The sequence below is a fragment of the Boleophthalmus pectinirostris genome, unplaced genomic scaffold (genome assembly GCF_026225935.1).
Source record: "Boleophthalmus pectinirostris isolate CB_2022bp ecotype Guang Dong unplaced genomic scaffold, ASM2622593v1 HiC_scaffold_14, whole genome shotgun sequence".
Classification (NCBI taxonomy): Eukaryota; Metazoa; Chordata; class Actinopteri; order Gobiiformes; family Gobiidae; genus Boleophthalmus; species Boleophthalmus pectinirostris.
This window is the reverse complement of record NW_026571047.1, coordinates 15,335,909-15,349,765: the sequence shown is the minus strand read 5'-3', so window position 1 is coordinate 15,349,765 and position 13,857 is coordinate 15,335,909. Positions and strand designations below refer to the sequence as shown.

The 13,857-nt window shown below is 38.8% G+C and overlaps 1 protein-coding gene across 1 annotated transcript in view; it reads left to right on the top strand.

Annotated features, from left to right (window-relative positions):
* Positions 1-13,857, top strand: part of nrg3b (neuregulin 3b) — a 407,490-nt gene that overhangs the window by 63,834 nt on the left and 329,799 nt on the right. The gene's annotated exons all lie outside the window — the stretch shown is intronic.

Genomic DNA, 13,857 nt, shown 5'->3' with positions numbered 1-13,857 from the left:
GAAGTACTTCTACCGTTGCAATTGTTACTACTTTTTTGCAATAGTAAAAGTACACAAATTAAAGTTGAACTATGATATATATATATATATATATATATATATATATATATATATATATATATATATATATATATATTATATATATATATATATATATATATATAAAAAATGTGTTTCTCACCTTCCACGGTGGTATCTCTCTCACTCTCATTGAGCTCGGGTCCTCTACCAGAGGCCTGGGAGCTTGAGAGTTCTGCGCAGTATCTTTGCTGTTCCCAGTACTGCACTTTTCTGGACTGAGATGTCCATTGTTTTTCCCGGTATCTGTTGTAGCCACTCTTCCAGTTTGGGGGTTACAGCCCCGAGTGCTCCGATCACCACAGGCACCACTGATGCCTTTACTTTCCAGGCTCTCTCCAGCTCTTCCTTGAGCCCTGGTATTTCTCTAGCTTCTCGTGTTCCTTTTTCCTGATATTACCATCGCTTGGTATTGCGATGTCAACCACCACGGCTCTGCTCTGTTTCTTATCCACCACCACTATGTCTGGTTGGTTCGCCATCACCATTCTGTCAGTCTGTATCTGGAAGTCCCACAGGATCTTGGCTCGGTCATTCTCCACAACCTTTGGAGGTGTTTCCCACCTTGATCCTGGGGTCTCCAGCCCGTACTCTGCACAGATGTTTCTGTACACTATGCCCGCCACTTGGTTATGTCGCTCCATGTATGCTTTCCCTGCCAGCATCTTACACCCTGCAGTTATGTGCTGGACTGTCTCAGGAGCCTCTTTGCACAGTCTACACCGTGGGTCTTGTCTGGTGTGGTAGATCTGGGCCTCTATTGCTCGAGTGCCCAGGGCCTGCTCCTGAGCAGCCAGGATCAGTGCCTCTGTGCTGTCCTTCAGACCAGCCCTCTCAAGCCATTGGTAGGATTTCTTGATATCAGCCACTTCAGTTATGTTCCGGTGGTACGCCCCATGTAGGGGTTTGTCCTGCCATGATGGTCCCTCCAGCACCTCTTCCTCTGGACCCCACTGTCTGAGACATTCTCTGAGCACCTCATCTGCCGGGGCCTTGTCCTTGATGTACTCAAGGAGCTTGGATGTTTCATCCTGGACAGTGGTTCCCACACTCACTAGTCCTCGGCCCCCTTCCTTCCGGCCTGCGTACAGTCTCAGGGTGCTGGATTTGGGATGGAACCCTCCATGCATGGTCAGGAGCTTTCGTGTCTTAACATCTGTGGTCTGTATCTCCTCCTTTGGCCAGCTTACAAATATATAATATATATATATATGTATTATATATATATATATATGTATATATGTATATATGTATATATTATATATATATATATATATATATGTATATATATATATATATATATATATATATATATATATATATATATATTATATATATATATATATATATATATATATATATATATATATATAATATATATATATATATATATATATATGCATATGCTATATGGAGATGCTGTTGCTTTGCTTGGTAATAATGTTGCCTCCTCAAGAACATACCTGGAGTTGTGTTTTCATTCACACATGTTTGAGTAACTCTTTATTATTAGTCTCTAAAGCTTATAATGCTCTGTCCCACCTTGTAATGACATGAAGTGGTAGTTTTCACATTCACAGCTCCATTTTACTAGTTTTTGTAGTTTAGTTCAGTAGACATTGGCAATTTCAGGGCTAACATTATCCAAATGATTCTCGTGAAGTCTGTGGCAGACAAGTCAAAGTCAGGCCCAGGGGCCAAATTTGGGCCTGCGATATAATTATATTTGACCCGCAAGATCATTTGAAGCATGTATTAGAGCTGGTCCGCTGGCTACAGATAGACTATAGAGACATTATTTATTTAAAATGTTGTTATTATTTTATATTACGCTTGTTCTGGATTCAATGTTTAAACAAAACTATTGTTAAACTTTTTTTTTATTTTATTTTATCAAGAAAGGGTTTAACATTACATATCTTGAAAGAAGGGAAAACGTACAGATGTTGTTGAAATTTTTCAATAAATATTTAGTTTGTCCCATGACGTCCCAGTTTTTAATTTTGGCCCTCTGTGAATTTGAGTTTGACACTCCTGGTCTATGGAGTCTAAAAATACAATGGAGCACTTGCTGTATCACCACATGACATCACAAGGTGGAACAGTGTGTTTTTAGTTTGAAAGAAGGACACTGCCTTTATATATAATATGCAGGATTTGTGTGTTAAACATGTAGGAATGGAACAAATTGTGATGAGGAAACAACATTATAGCGTAATATGGGCCCTTTAAAGTTGGCTGTATTCATTAACGGGTGAAAATAGACAATACTGTACTTTGAGCTGGGTTGCTTCACCACAGATCGGACCTGTAACTTGGCCCGGTTGTGTCACCTGCTTGTCTTCATGGCGATGTAACTTTAATTTCATACTCTGGAACATTCTTGGCAGCGCAGTGCCCTATGCAATGTTACACTTTGTCAAAGCCAAGTGATAAAAACGTTGGCAAACGTACAAACTTTCCTCTCAATTTATTGCAGAAATGTTTAAAAGAAATACAAAAATACCAAATTATTTCCAATTTTATGAGAGTTGCAAAGCCCTAATCCACTCTGAGCCATTCAAGTTGTTGCCGTACAAAATTGGCATTGAACCATGGCGAGAAAATAGAGAGGAGGGTTACGATCTTTGTGAGTCAAATAGTCCAGATGTCGCGTAGTCACAGCTTTGATCGAGCAGAACTTATGGTTGGACTGAGAGATTTGAAATTTTACTGTCAGACTTTTCACAGTCTGTTTACCACCACAAAATAAAACTATAATACGTAAACATTTCGGGAAGTACCACTATATATCTTTAACGGTATGTACTATTTTTAGATTGTTTTTTTGTTTTTTTCATCCTCTTTCCATTGAGGCAGACTGCGCTTAACCAGGCTTATGGGTCCAGATGTGAGAAGACAGTTAATACTTATGAGCATTATTTGTGGTTGTCATTACGCGACATTTGGTCCGCTCTATGAAAATCTACCCAAACAGATCAGCGCGCGCAGTGGAGCGGCTAGCTTTCATCATCAGCAGTTTCACAGGAAAATTACATGGGGTTACAGTTAGGACAGCGGTGGGGGGGGGGGGGCGGTGGTAGATAGAAATGTGCTCTGTGGTTTTACACATGTGGTAAGTAAAAGTGTAAAAGTAATTATTTTTAAATTGAGATCGGAGCTGAGATTGGAGTCATGATCCTGTCTGGAACCTTTGAATTTAATCTGTTCAGATCAGACATGACTGCGTTTAGGATTAGGATTACAATGGAAATCTATACTTTGTCTATTAAGGTATTGATAAATGTAGAAATTTTGAGCAAAGAATAACACAATTTTGACCCCAGTGTTTCATTAGCCAACGAGATATGGATGTATTTATTTCACAAATTCCACCTTGTAACTTTTTAGCCCAAAAATAAAAGTGTATAAAACTGTGTATAAAATGTGTATAAAACATCTGTCGTTACGTGAGTGGGTTTGCATCTCCACAAACTTGACGATGATTTGCCCTGAAGAAGGGTCTTCCTGTTGCCATGGAGATGTTGAACGTTTTGCTCCATAGAGAATGTTCTAAAGTATGGTTTTAACTTTGTTACCATTTCCATAAAGTTACTCAGTGTTGCTTTAATAAGTATATTTTAAGTATTTTTTCCAAACCTACCTAGAAATACAAGTACTTATTTAATACAGGGCAAGGAATAAAGGGGAGACAAAAAATCTTCTTTGTAACTAAAATTTAAAACACACATACATAATAGTTGTACAGTTCTGACTAGGGCAGGGTATCATTCAGACATACCTCGATATGTAGGGTACCATACGATACATATCTCAATACAGTTTATGATTCAACATGATATATTTCAAATCGATTCAATATGGTTCAGTAAAAATAAAGGCTAAATCATTGCTGTGACACTAAAAGTTTTTGTTAAACCATTTCTTGTGCAAAGTTCATACGAAACACAAACATTTAACTCATCAAAACTGTGAAAATGTCAAATGTGTTTTCTTCCACTAAACAGACACCAAAACTGTAGCGCTGAAACAAAATTATTTAGTAAAATATATCAAATAATACTCTTAACAATATATCGATACAGCAGCCCGAGATATCGATACTGTATCATCACTTTAAACGATATGATATGTTGATTTTTCACCATTTTTGTACACCCCTAGTTCTAACATCACACCTCAGTGCATGCATGTCTTAACATTTCTCGTAAGAATAAACCCACCCACGTGCTTACAAATTCAGAACACTTCATAATATCTTTCTTTGCGGTCATCAGCAGGAGTATAGGACCAAGCTGTTACTGGACAGTGGACAGTGTCTGGGGACTGTGGCTGCATTAGCTGTCTTCTCCTGTGCATTTGGAACAGATCTGAAAATATTGTGGTGTTGCTTCCATTAGTGTTGTGGCGTGGTAATGGTAATAGGACGGCTATTGCAGGGGGTGCTTATGGCGCTTATGGGCCTGTTCACGCCTCATCATTACAGGGCAGTTAGAATCCCTCTGTAATCTGGATGTGAGCAGTTTAACACATGTGTGCTTTCCATGGTGTTGGCAGCAGCGCTATGGAACTCTATGGACACTATTGATCCTCTTATATTAAAACGCAACGAGCCATTAAGGCAACTGCTAGTCATTACCAGATGCTAGCGCTTCCGTTTTTGTTTTACTTTTTATGTCCTGTTTCTTTTTTATTTTCATCCCTTTTCAGCTACTTTAAAAAAAAAACAACGATGCACAGTAATTGAAAGAGATTTTGCATAACTTTGTTTTGAATTGCTGTTCTATTGTCTTTCTTTTATCAGTCTGCACAATGTGATTTTTATGTAAGCATAGACTAAAGACTAAAGAAAGTACTGATCAATTCAAAACTTGCTGTATTGTTGAACTTATTCATTATCCAAAAAATACTTCATTTTTATGGGAAACTTACACTTAGAATAAGGATGGCAAGAATCATTGGAGTCAAGCCAAATTCGCTATTAGAATGGACGCAATTAGCACTTGGAAAGGCCAACATTTCCTTCACAAACAACAATGCGTCCTGTAAACTGCAGCCCTGATGAAGACTCGAAAGTAGCCAAAACATGTTGGTGTGGCCACCGATAAATGCACTGCAAATCAGAGATGTCTGCTAACCTTGTCATTTAGATCTGTACAAACATGTTCTGAAGCAAACATATCGATAAATTCTGAAGAAACGTTCTGAAGCATCATTGTAGTCTTGTTGTTAAAGCATACATTGCAAAAAGAGCCACAATTACAACGCTTGTCATCGCAATTTGATATTTTTCCCAAATAGCAGAGCCGTATGAACATAGGTTTTAAAATACATCAACTTGAAATCAGAATTATTTGAACAATGATTTTAATTGTGTGAACATTTCATTATTTGGAGTGTAAAAACATTCACGAGACACATGATTTAATACAATTTCCATTTTGATTTTGACACTATGGCGCACTCATTAACACTTTAAAAACCTTGGGGATACCTTGTTATTGCCGTGACTGATTAAAATGGCAACACTAAGTAATACTAATATTGCATGGCTAATGTGGGAGATAGGTTTAGCTTTTTGCCTGGTGAGCCTGTTTGCCTGCTGCCTGGTTTCCCATGGGTCTTAAATCAGCCTGGGTCCAATTGTATTCATGTGCTGGGAGCTGCCCTGTTTGAGGAGAATTAATATTCCACCGAGGTACAGGTGATAAAATATTAGCTGTGCCTCTCAGCTACCAGAGTCATCATTCTGGACAGCGTTTTAGCTCATGACGGATAGCACAACGTGGTACAGAATACACAAATACATAGAGTAAGTAGTATTACAATTAGAGGAACTATATACTGATACTCTGAGCTTCACCCTGTCTGGGAAATACAGTATGTTTCCTATAATTTCTTAGCAATGCATGTATCTACCAATAACACCATATATCTTAACTTTTATTCTATATGGCAACAAAGGTGTATTGTGTCTGAAATTAGTTAAAAAATACCTTGAATAGCATGTATTCTTACTGTGAGTGCCTGCCTATCCACAAATCTGACCTGTAACTTGGCCTGGTGGCATACTGTGGGACATTCCATACATCGACTCTCCACTAAATAAGTTATTATGCACCTTTAAATCCACACAATACAAGAAAACAAAGACAAAAAAAGTGTCTTAGTACAGACAAAGATTTGGCCTATTTCCACAATGGAGCTAAATACAAATAGTTGTGGAAAGTGGTTGTTATTTAAATATGAATAATACAGGCTTTTTAACCGTTTGGGTCTCCACGGACACAGACACTTAGGCTTGTTGTGGTAGAAGCTTTTTTATTCTCTTGTCATTGCTGGTAAGAGACTAAAAGCCCCAATTGTAGTTTAGTTGTAAATTGGACAAGGGGCAGTACTCAATTTGTTCATGTGATAAAGTAAAATTTGCCCCAATACAGGCAACTTGCAAAGGCAGCTGTAAAAAGGTTTAGATGAGACTGGCGTGCTGTAAAATTTACCATAGACTGCATCGAGAAATGGACTGTGTGTGATGTCACCCATAGTGTTCGGCTCCGGTCAAACAATATATTATAGGTGTGAATTTGGAGTGCCATATTTGGAATTACGACTGCAAGTATCTTAGAAACCAAAAAGCCAATCCAGCTGTCATTGTTGATAACGCAAGCGGGAGCAACATCAAGGAAAGAAGACACCTGATTTATCTGTTATTAATGTTCATATCTTAATTTATGAACAAAATTGCCAAATAAAAAACGCAGAATCATGTTGAGCAGGTTAATACGAACATTTTAAGACCAAAATGATGAGTATGAGAGCAGCAGCTACAGAGAGAGTAATGATGATTTTTCAATAGAAACTGAATAGGAGCCAAAGTTGGTAGAGCCAGAAGAGCGAACATGCTCACTTCTTATTTGGAACGCGGAGCCCTGCAGTTTCGCTATGTCCATGTTTATGGCAGTGTTTCCCATACTTTTTTGTTTTCTGGGGACCCATATTTTAAAAATCACAAACCTTTGCGACCCAAGTCAATAGATTTTAGTCGAAAATCACAAAGTAAAGGTGGATTTGACCATTATTGAACATTGATGAGGGTATTTTAATTTAGTGATTGTGTCTCTCTGAACAATTAGTATTATTAAAGTTTTAAACCATGAAAAACAGTAATTGAACCAGCAATAAAAGGGTCCACAAGTTGCCTATTTGGACATTAAATTTAGCCCAGTTCTTTTTCTTTTCAACATTCAATTGAACCAGCAATATTGGAACAAACTAGTCAATAAAATAATTACAACATGTCAACATTTTTAATGAGATAGGTGGGCCTGTGTGCGTTTTTGTAGCGCGTTCCAGTCCGGGGTGCAGGAGGAGAGAGCGACATGCATATCAGGAGCATATCAGGCAACCCAAAAAAAATCTCTCTCTTTGGGAAACAATGGTCTATGGTATCTACTTACGAATAATTTGTACCGACCCCGAACCACTAAGTAATGCTGGTGGGCCTTTAGAATGCTAGTTTTTGTTCAAATTAGGACAACAACAACACTGCGCTTCTCAAAGTTGTGAAATGTGCACATTAATTAGGATCCTAGCAGTGCAAATGAGGAACACGTTTGGACCACTGCAAGCGGCTTAAAATGTTTTTCACATTTTAAGAAATCAGGTTTAAGTCCTACATCATATTTTCCTGTCAAATTTCTGTGAACACACATAAGCGGCTCTCGTACAGATCATTTTAGAAGCTGTGTAAATGTGTTTCTAATGTGAGAAAAGCGATAAGTATTTGGTGTCAAAAAGAAACTCAGGATACATTTTTTAAGCTACGCATCACATTGTAATTTTTTTTTAGACATTACCATGAAAAATGAAGCACCTCAGATGAAACTTTTGCTCACCTCTGCACCACCTTAACATCATTTGCAACAACATTGGAATACGAGGGAGATGCTGCTGCTTTTTGATTGCAAAGGTGTCAGGCAGGCTAGCTCTGGAGAGACTGCAAATTCTATCAATTAGACCTTGTTTCCATCAGTAAGTAGTTGGCGGTATCCTAATTTGGCGGTCATTTTGCAGTCGCACCTTTGGGTATAGCAGAATAAGGATTGAACTTAGAACAAATTACATTGGATTTGAACTGGGGCGATGTGTCAATACTGGAGATATTTCAGCTGTGAATGTTACGGGAAGCGATCAATGTATTTCTGTCACGCAAGCCTAGTTTTCCTGACATCTTGATTGGGACTAGTTATTCTTCTAATATGGCCATTTGGCATAACTCTGGTAATTGTCTGAGTGCCACTGTTCATTTATTTCAATTGGACTGTATTAGAATATAGACTGGCTGCTAAATGAAGCCTGTGTGTAAATGATATAGGCCAAAGCTCTGGTATCAATTCTCCTTAATGGTAATGTTAAAAAGGCAGAATACTCATCATGTTTTATGAATCCTAAATCCATTTATGAGGTGCACTTTATTTAAGCTATTCAAATATCTTGGACCATTGTGTCAGGTTATTTTGTGTGGTTATTTGTAGAGCTGGCGATGTATACGAATGTTTTAAGACCAAAATGTGGAGACAGCAGCAGCAGTTACAGAGGCGATGGAGCTGGATCACACCCATGCTCACTTCCTATTTAGAATGAGGTGCCTAGGAGGATAGCCATGTCAATCTAGCCTGATTCATCAGCCGGTTTGACCTCTCAACATTAGGATTTGTTTGCTCGACGGTAGGCAGGTACTTTTTAATTTAACCAATCGCTGCTATTTGGTTGTGACGTATGTAATGTGCCACTAATGGGGCTAACTGGTATATTAAGCTTTTCCCAAATCCCATAGGAAGAAGGGAAATAACATCTTTCTCCTTGATAAAATTCACCAAACATTCATCTTTGTTCCGACTTTAAATCCTCAATCTTGGGAATCGTTGCTAACAAACAATGTATGGCTTAGTCTACATCCATCTTGACCACTGCGGTCTACAACTTTCAGGGTTCTTGCAAACTGTCTAGTTGCTGGAGAGAAATGAAATTGAGCGGAGGCACTAGGTGGTGCCAGCCTGGCTAATGTCATATATATAATAATGTCTATATATATACGGTACAATATACAGTATATGGTACCTACTTACAGTTTGTATCAACCCCGAACCTGGAACTAATGCTGGCGAGCATGTGCGCTTTTGTTACAATATCTTGGACCATTGTGTCAGGTTGTTTTCCATAGTTATTTGTGGAGTTGTCGATGTAGAGTAGAGTTAATTGATGCTAAAAATGCTAAGTACTAATACTGCAAAAATCAAATAAATATGACCAATTACATCTGTCCTAAATTGTTACTACTAAGACTTACATGGTCACATTACATTTACATTTCCCTGATTTACGTGTTTCAGCTAAGGGATGTTCAAATCGATACACAGTATTGGTACTATCAGTACTAACAGAGATACTGTATAGTGTTGATACTGCTGTAACACAATCAATACTTCTAGCGGAATACAAATTGACTTACTTCATGAAGCTGCGTCATAAAATGTACAAAAATAGTCTTTTTACACAACTGCACAATTACTTTTTATTACCCATTAACTCCCATAAAATCCATGTGATGGTAATATAAAACTATGGAAAAAAAACACGTTTATTTCGTGTTGAAAATTACAATCTATTGTCTGAAAAAAGAGTATTGTTGTTATCATTGTATAGTATCAAACTGGTATCAAGCCTTTTCCTTTAGTTCTGTGATAACACTAATGTATAATAGTAATAAAATGAAAATAGCAATGCGCCGCAGCACATAACAAAACACAATTTCAATCACATACTGAACTGAATAAGTCTTAAAACTCTTACTGTGCATTATACACACGTGCTTGGAACAGTACCTAATAAAATAGCAAGGGCATATACTGTATTTTGGCATTGCACTCTGGGTAAGGCACTTTTCCACACAACCATAACATGGCCTCTTATTGGGAGAAAACCACGCTCCGAAGAATCACCCAGCCAGACATTTGTCACCAAGATATTGTGATCTCCGGAGGAAATAAAGCCAGCACATCTAATCTTTAAGGAGGATTGTTCTTTTGAAAGCTCCGCCTGTCTGGAGCTCTGTGTGTGTGTGTCTGTGTGTGTCTGTGTGTGTCTGTGTGTGTCTGTGCGCTAACGTCTCCCTTGTTTATGGGTGATATTTTGGTCATGTCAGAAGCAGGATTTTGGTCTGGTATTGACTTCAAAGCAGCAGGGTTTGAGGGATTAATTTATTGGTGTTTGCTTTTGGTTTGAGCTCACAGCTGTCTGAAATGGTGATGTTGATGGGAGTGCGTGCCTCGATAAAAAGCCTGGTTAACCTGCAGATAAGTAATATTGTATGCAGTAGTATTACGTTATGGTTTGAAACAGAGACAAATTGTGGAGAATTGCAGGTGTGATGGAATACAAGATTGAAGTGGCCTTGTTTATTGTTTGTTGCTTTATAGGAACATGATCTGAATTGTAAGTATATAAGATAGTTTTGCATTTTGTTGTGTGTTGCATGTGCGTGGGCGAGTATTCATCGCATTGTGGTGACTAGAATCTATATTGGCATTCGATTCATGGAGACCTGCCTCTCTTACAGGGAAAACTCAAGACCCTGTGATGCTTTATGATTAGATCAACAACATGGTTTACTGCACTGTTAATAAAGCAAAGGGTGACTACTTGGAAGAATTTCAATATAAGTATGAGTTACTTAATTTTTTCTTACATAAATACATCATTCTATATCATCTTGCTTCATTTATTTTGTGTCAGTCTTTAGGAAAGTCAAGAGGCCCTATTCACGCTTACGTCACAAACCAGGAAAACGCTTGGAAAGATGCGATGATATCTTCCGGTGGGCTCATGGTAGTAAGTCTGACAAAATCTAGGACAAATGAGAAAATGGCCCAGTTTTCTTCATCTCTGTGTCATTGTAGTGTTCCGTTATGTTTGGCTAATCGACAATTACAGCCATACCTCAGTTTTCCTCATTTCCCCACTGACAAACGACTATGAGCGCACTGGGTACATGAAATTAGAAGAGACGAGGGCGCCAAATTCCAGATGATTCCAAACAGCGCATACATATACAGTCGTCATTTTACCTCTGATGACATTTACTTGAATGGGTTTTATCACAGTCGGTGGGTGAGCCCAGTGTGTAATTACATTGGAAGTTCTCATCGCATCTATCCAAACATCTTCCTAGTTTGTGATGTAAGCGTGAATAGAGCCTATTTGTGTATGCGTGTCAAAAGTTTTAGAACACACTTTTTCCAGTTTTTGACAAAAATTATTCAGCAATTTGAGCTGAAAAAGAAATCATGGAATCAATTTATAGGCCAAAAGGTATTCTAAACTTTTGATTCCTGAAAGTGTCCACCTTTGGCAGATATAACAGCTGAACACACTCATGGCTCGTTCTTTTTACAATAGAAATCAAATATTCTTCAGTAAGTTCATCCCAAGTCTGTTGCAGAAGTTCCCATAAATGTGTGGCACTTGTAGGTTGTTTGTCTTTCACTCTTCTGTCCCGTTCATCCCAAACCAGCTCGATGAGGTTTAACTCTGGAGACTGTGCTGGACACTCCGTGTTTTCAAGCTTTATCATCTTGTTCTTTTTTCCTGAGGTAGTTTTGGCAGAGCTTGGACTTGTGTTTTCTTATCTTTAATCTTTCTTTAACCTCTGGCACTTCAGTACTTACCTTTGTACCATTTCAAGCTCTTCATTGGACTTGCACGACTTGAATTGCAATCAATAACTGGCAAAATTAGGGTGTTCTAAAACTTTTGACCGGTAGTGTATACCAACCACTGGGAGGCAGCAAATGAATAAATTACATATAAATTATTAATAGATTTGATTCCAAAATCTGTTAATATTAAAGTGTCATCTTATTTATATTTATTGTCTTCCATTCCATATTATGTTGTTTTGAATTGAAGGTACCTCATCTCACTCCAATTATGTAAGCTTGGAACTGAAGTAGAAAGCAGCTGCAGGACGCCGCCGCCTTTTAAAACATCACAAAACACATATATTTTGGATCCGAATGTTTTTCATAATAGCCCTTTTGTATTGTAATCAAAGCGCTGACGTGTGCCATTTTCAGGGTTACTAGCTGCGCATTAGCTCGCTCATGTAACGCCTTTCTCCCTGGGTGACGCTGATAATGAACTGCTAAGTATAGCTACATGTCCACATTTGTGTCCTACTGGCTAGTTTATTGCATTCACCTGGCATTCCCAAAGCAATTTAGACCCAGGCGATTACACTGGGAATAGGCTTGGAGATGGCCGACACACACACACACACACACTTAAAAGTGCTACAGGCTTCGCACATTTTGTACCTATAGTTGTAATCCGTATGCTAATGCAAAATTAAATAATAAAAGTAGACCTCTCCTTGTGCTAGCTTTGCCATAACATTGCTGGGAGCCATTGAGGTCTCCTGCCACCCCTCTTTAATTAGCAGCGTTAGCAACAGGCCGGATCTGTGCAAATACCGTGCACAATACGCTGTTCCCTCATGCTCGCTCGCACACAATAGCCTTATTTTCCTCACGTCTCGGAGCGCCAATTGGGAGAGAAAAAGCAATAGATGCGTCAAATTTGTAATGCGTTATCTGAGAGCAGAGCCGTAGCGTGGCAGCGAGTGTTTGTCCTTATACATGTGCGAGCTTGACCTTTCAAAGGCAATCTATAATGGCTCGCTCCCATAGAGAGGCCCATGTGATCAGACTGGAGTTGGTGTTTCTGCAGGCACAAGCGCTTTACTGTCTACGGGTGTGTAGTGAAAGGCTTATTTATGCACTTGCTCTAGTAAAATAAACATAACTACATTTTTGTATTACATTGTCTGAAAGCCTTAGTACAATACAATCTTTAGCTTATGTTTACTTCAGTTAAATGGTGTCAGTGTTTTTTTCTGGTAACATTTAATTCATGTATTTTGGATTTTTAAAGTTGTACTATGTAGGGTTTTGAGGAAGAGTTTGCCAAATGTGTGTCTCCATGGAGATGTAATTGGAAAGCATTAAATCTTATGCTTAAACTATATAATGGCCAACGTTCATTTTTACAGTGAGCGTGGTAGCCTCTCCAGAGATCTGATCTGTAACTTGGCTTGGCGGCGCCTCTGGCTTGTCCCCATGCACGTAGATAAGTGTAATTACTGTGGAATACTCCAGGCAAAGCAATAATGTCTGAGTGAAGGAAGTGAAAGACCTTCCAGGGGCGATGCCAGGGGGCCTTGAGGGGGCACTGGCCTCCCCTAAAATGGACAATGCACCCCCATAGCTCCCCCAAAGATTTTTACCCCATTTTTGACAAAAATTGCAACCACGGAGAGTTTAAAATGAGACTACAATAAAACACACACACAAAAACACAAGAAACCTACACTTTACTAAAGGGGCTAACTGTATTTAAACTAAAGACAGTGAAGCAAATATGGTAAAGGAGTGGTGGTGCATTCCATTGTTAAAAGGCTCTATATTAACATGTTAAGTGAGACCCAGCACCTACCCAATGAAGAACTTAGCCCCCCCCCCCAGCTCCTGCAAGCAAAAATGTCTGGTGCTGCCCCTGCATCGTGTACCTTTAAGCATTGGTGTAGTGGGGACTTTTTAAGTGGGGGTACGCAAACGGTGAGCTATTGGAGCTCCCCACCACCTCCGTGATAGCGTCAGCTGAAGCTGTGAGAACTTCGGTGTTGTTGGCGCTGGCTGGTTGCTCTCACAAAGTCTCTGGCTC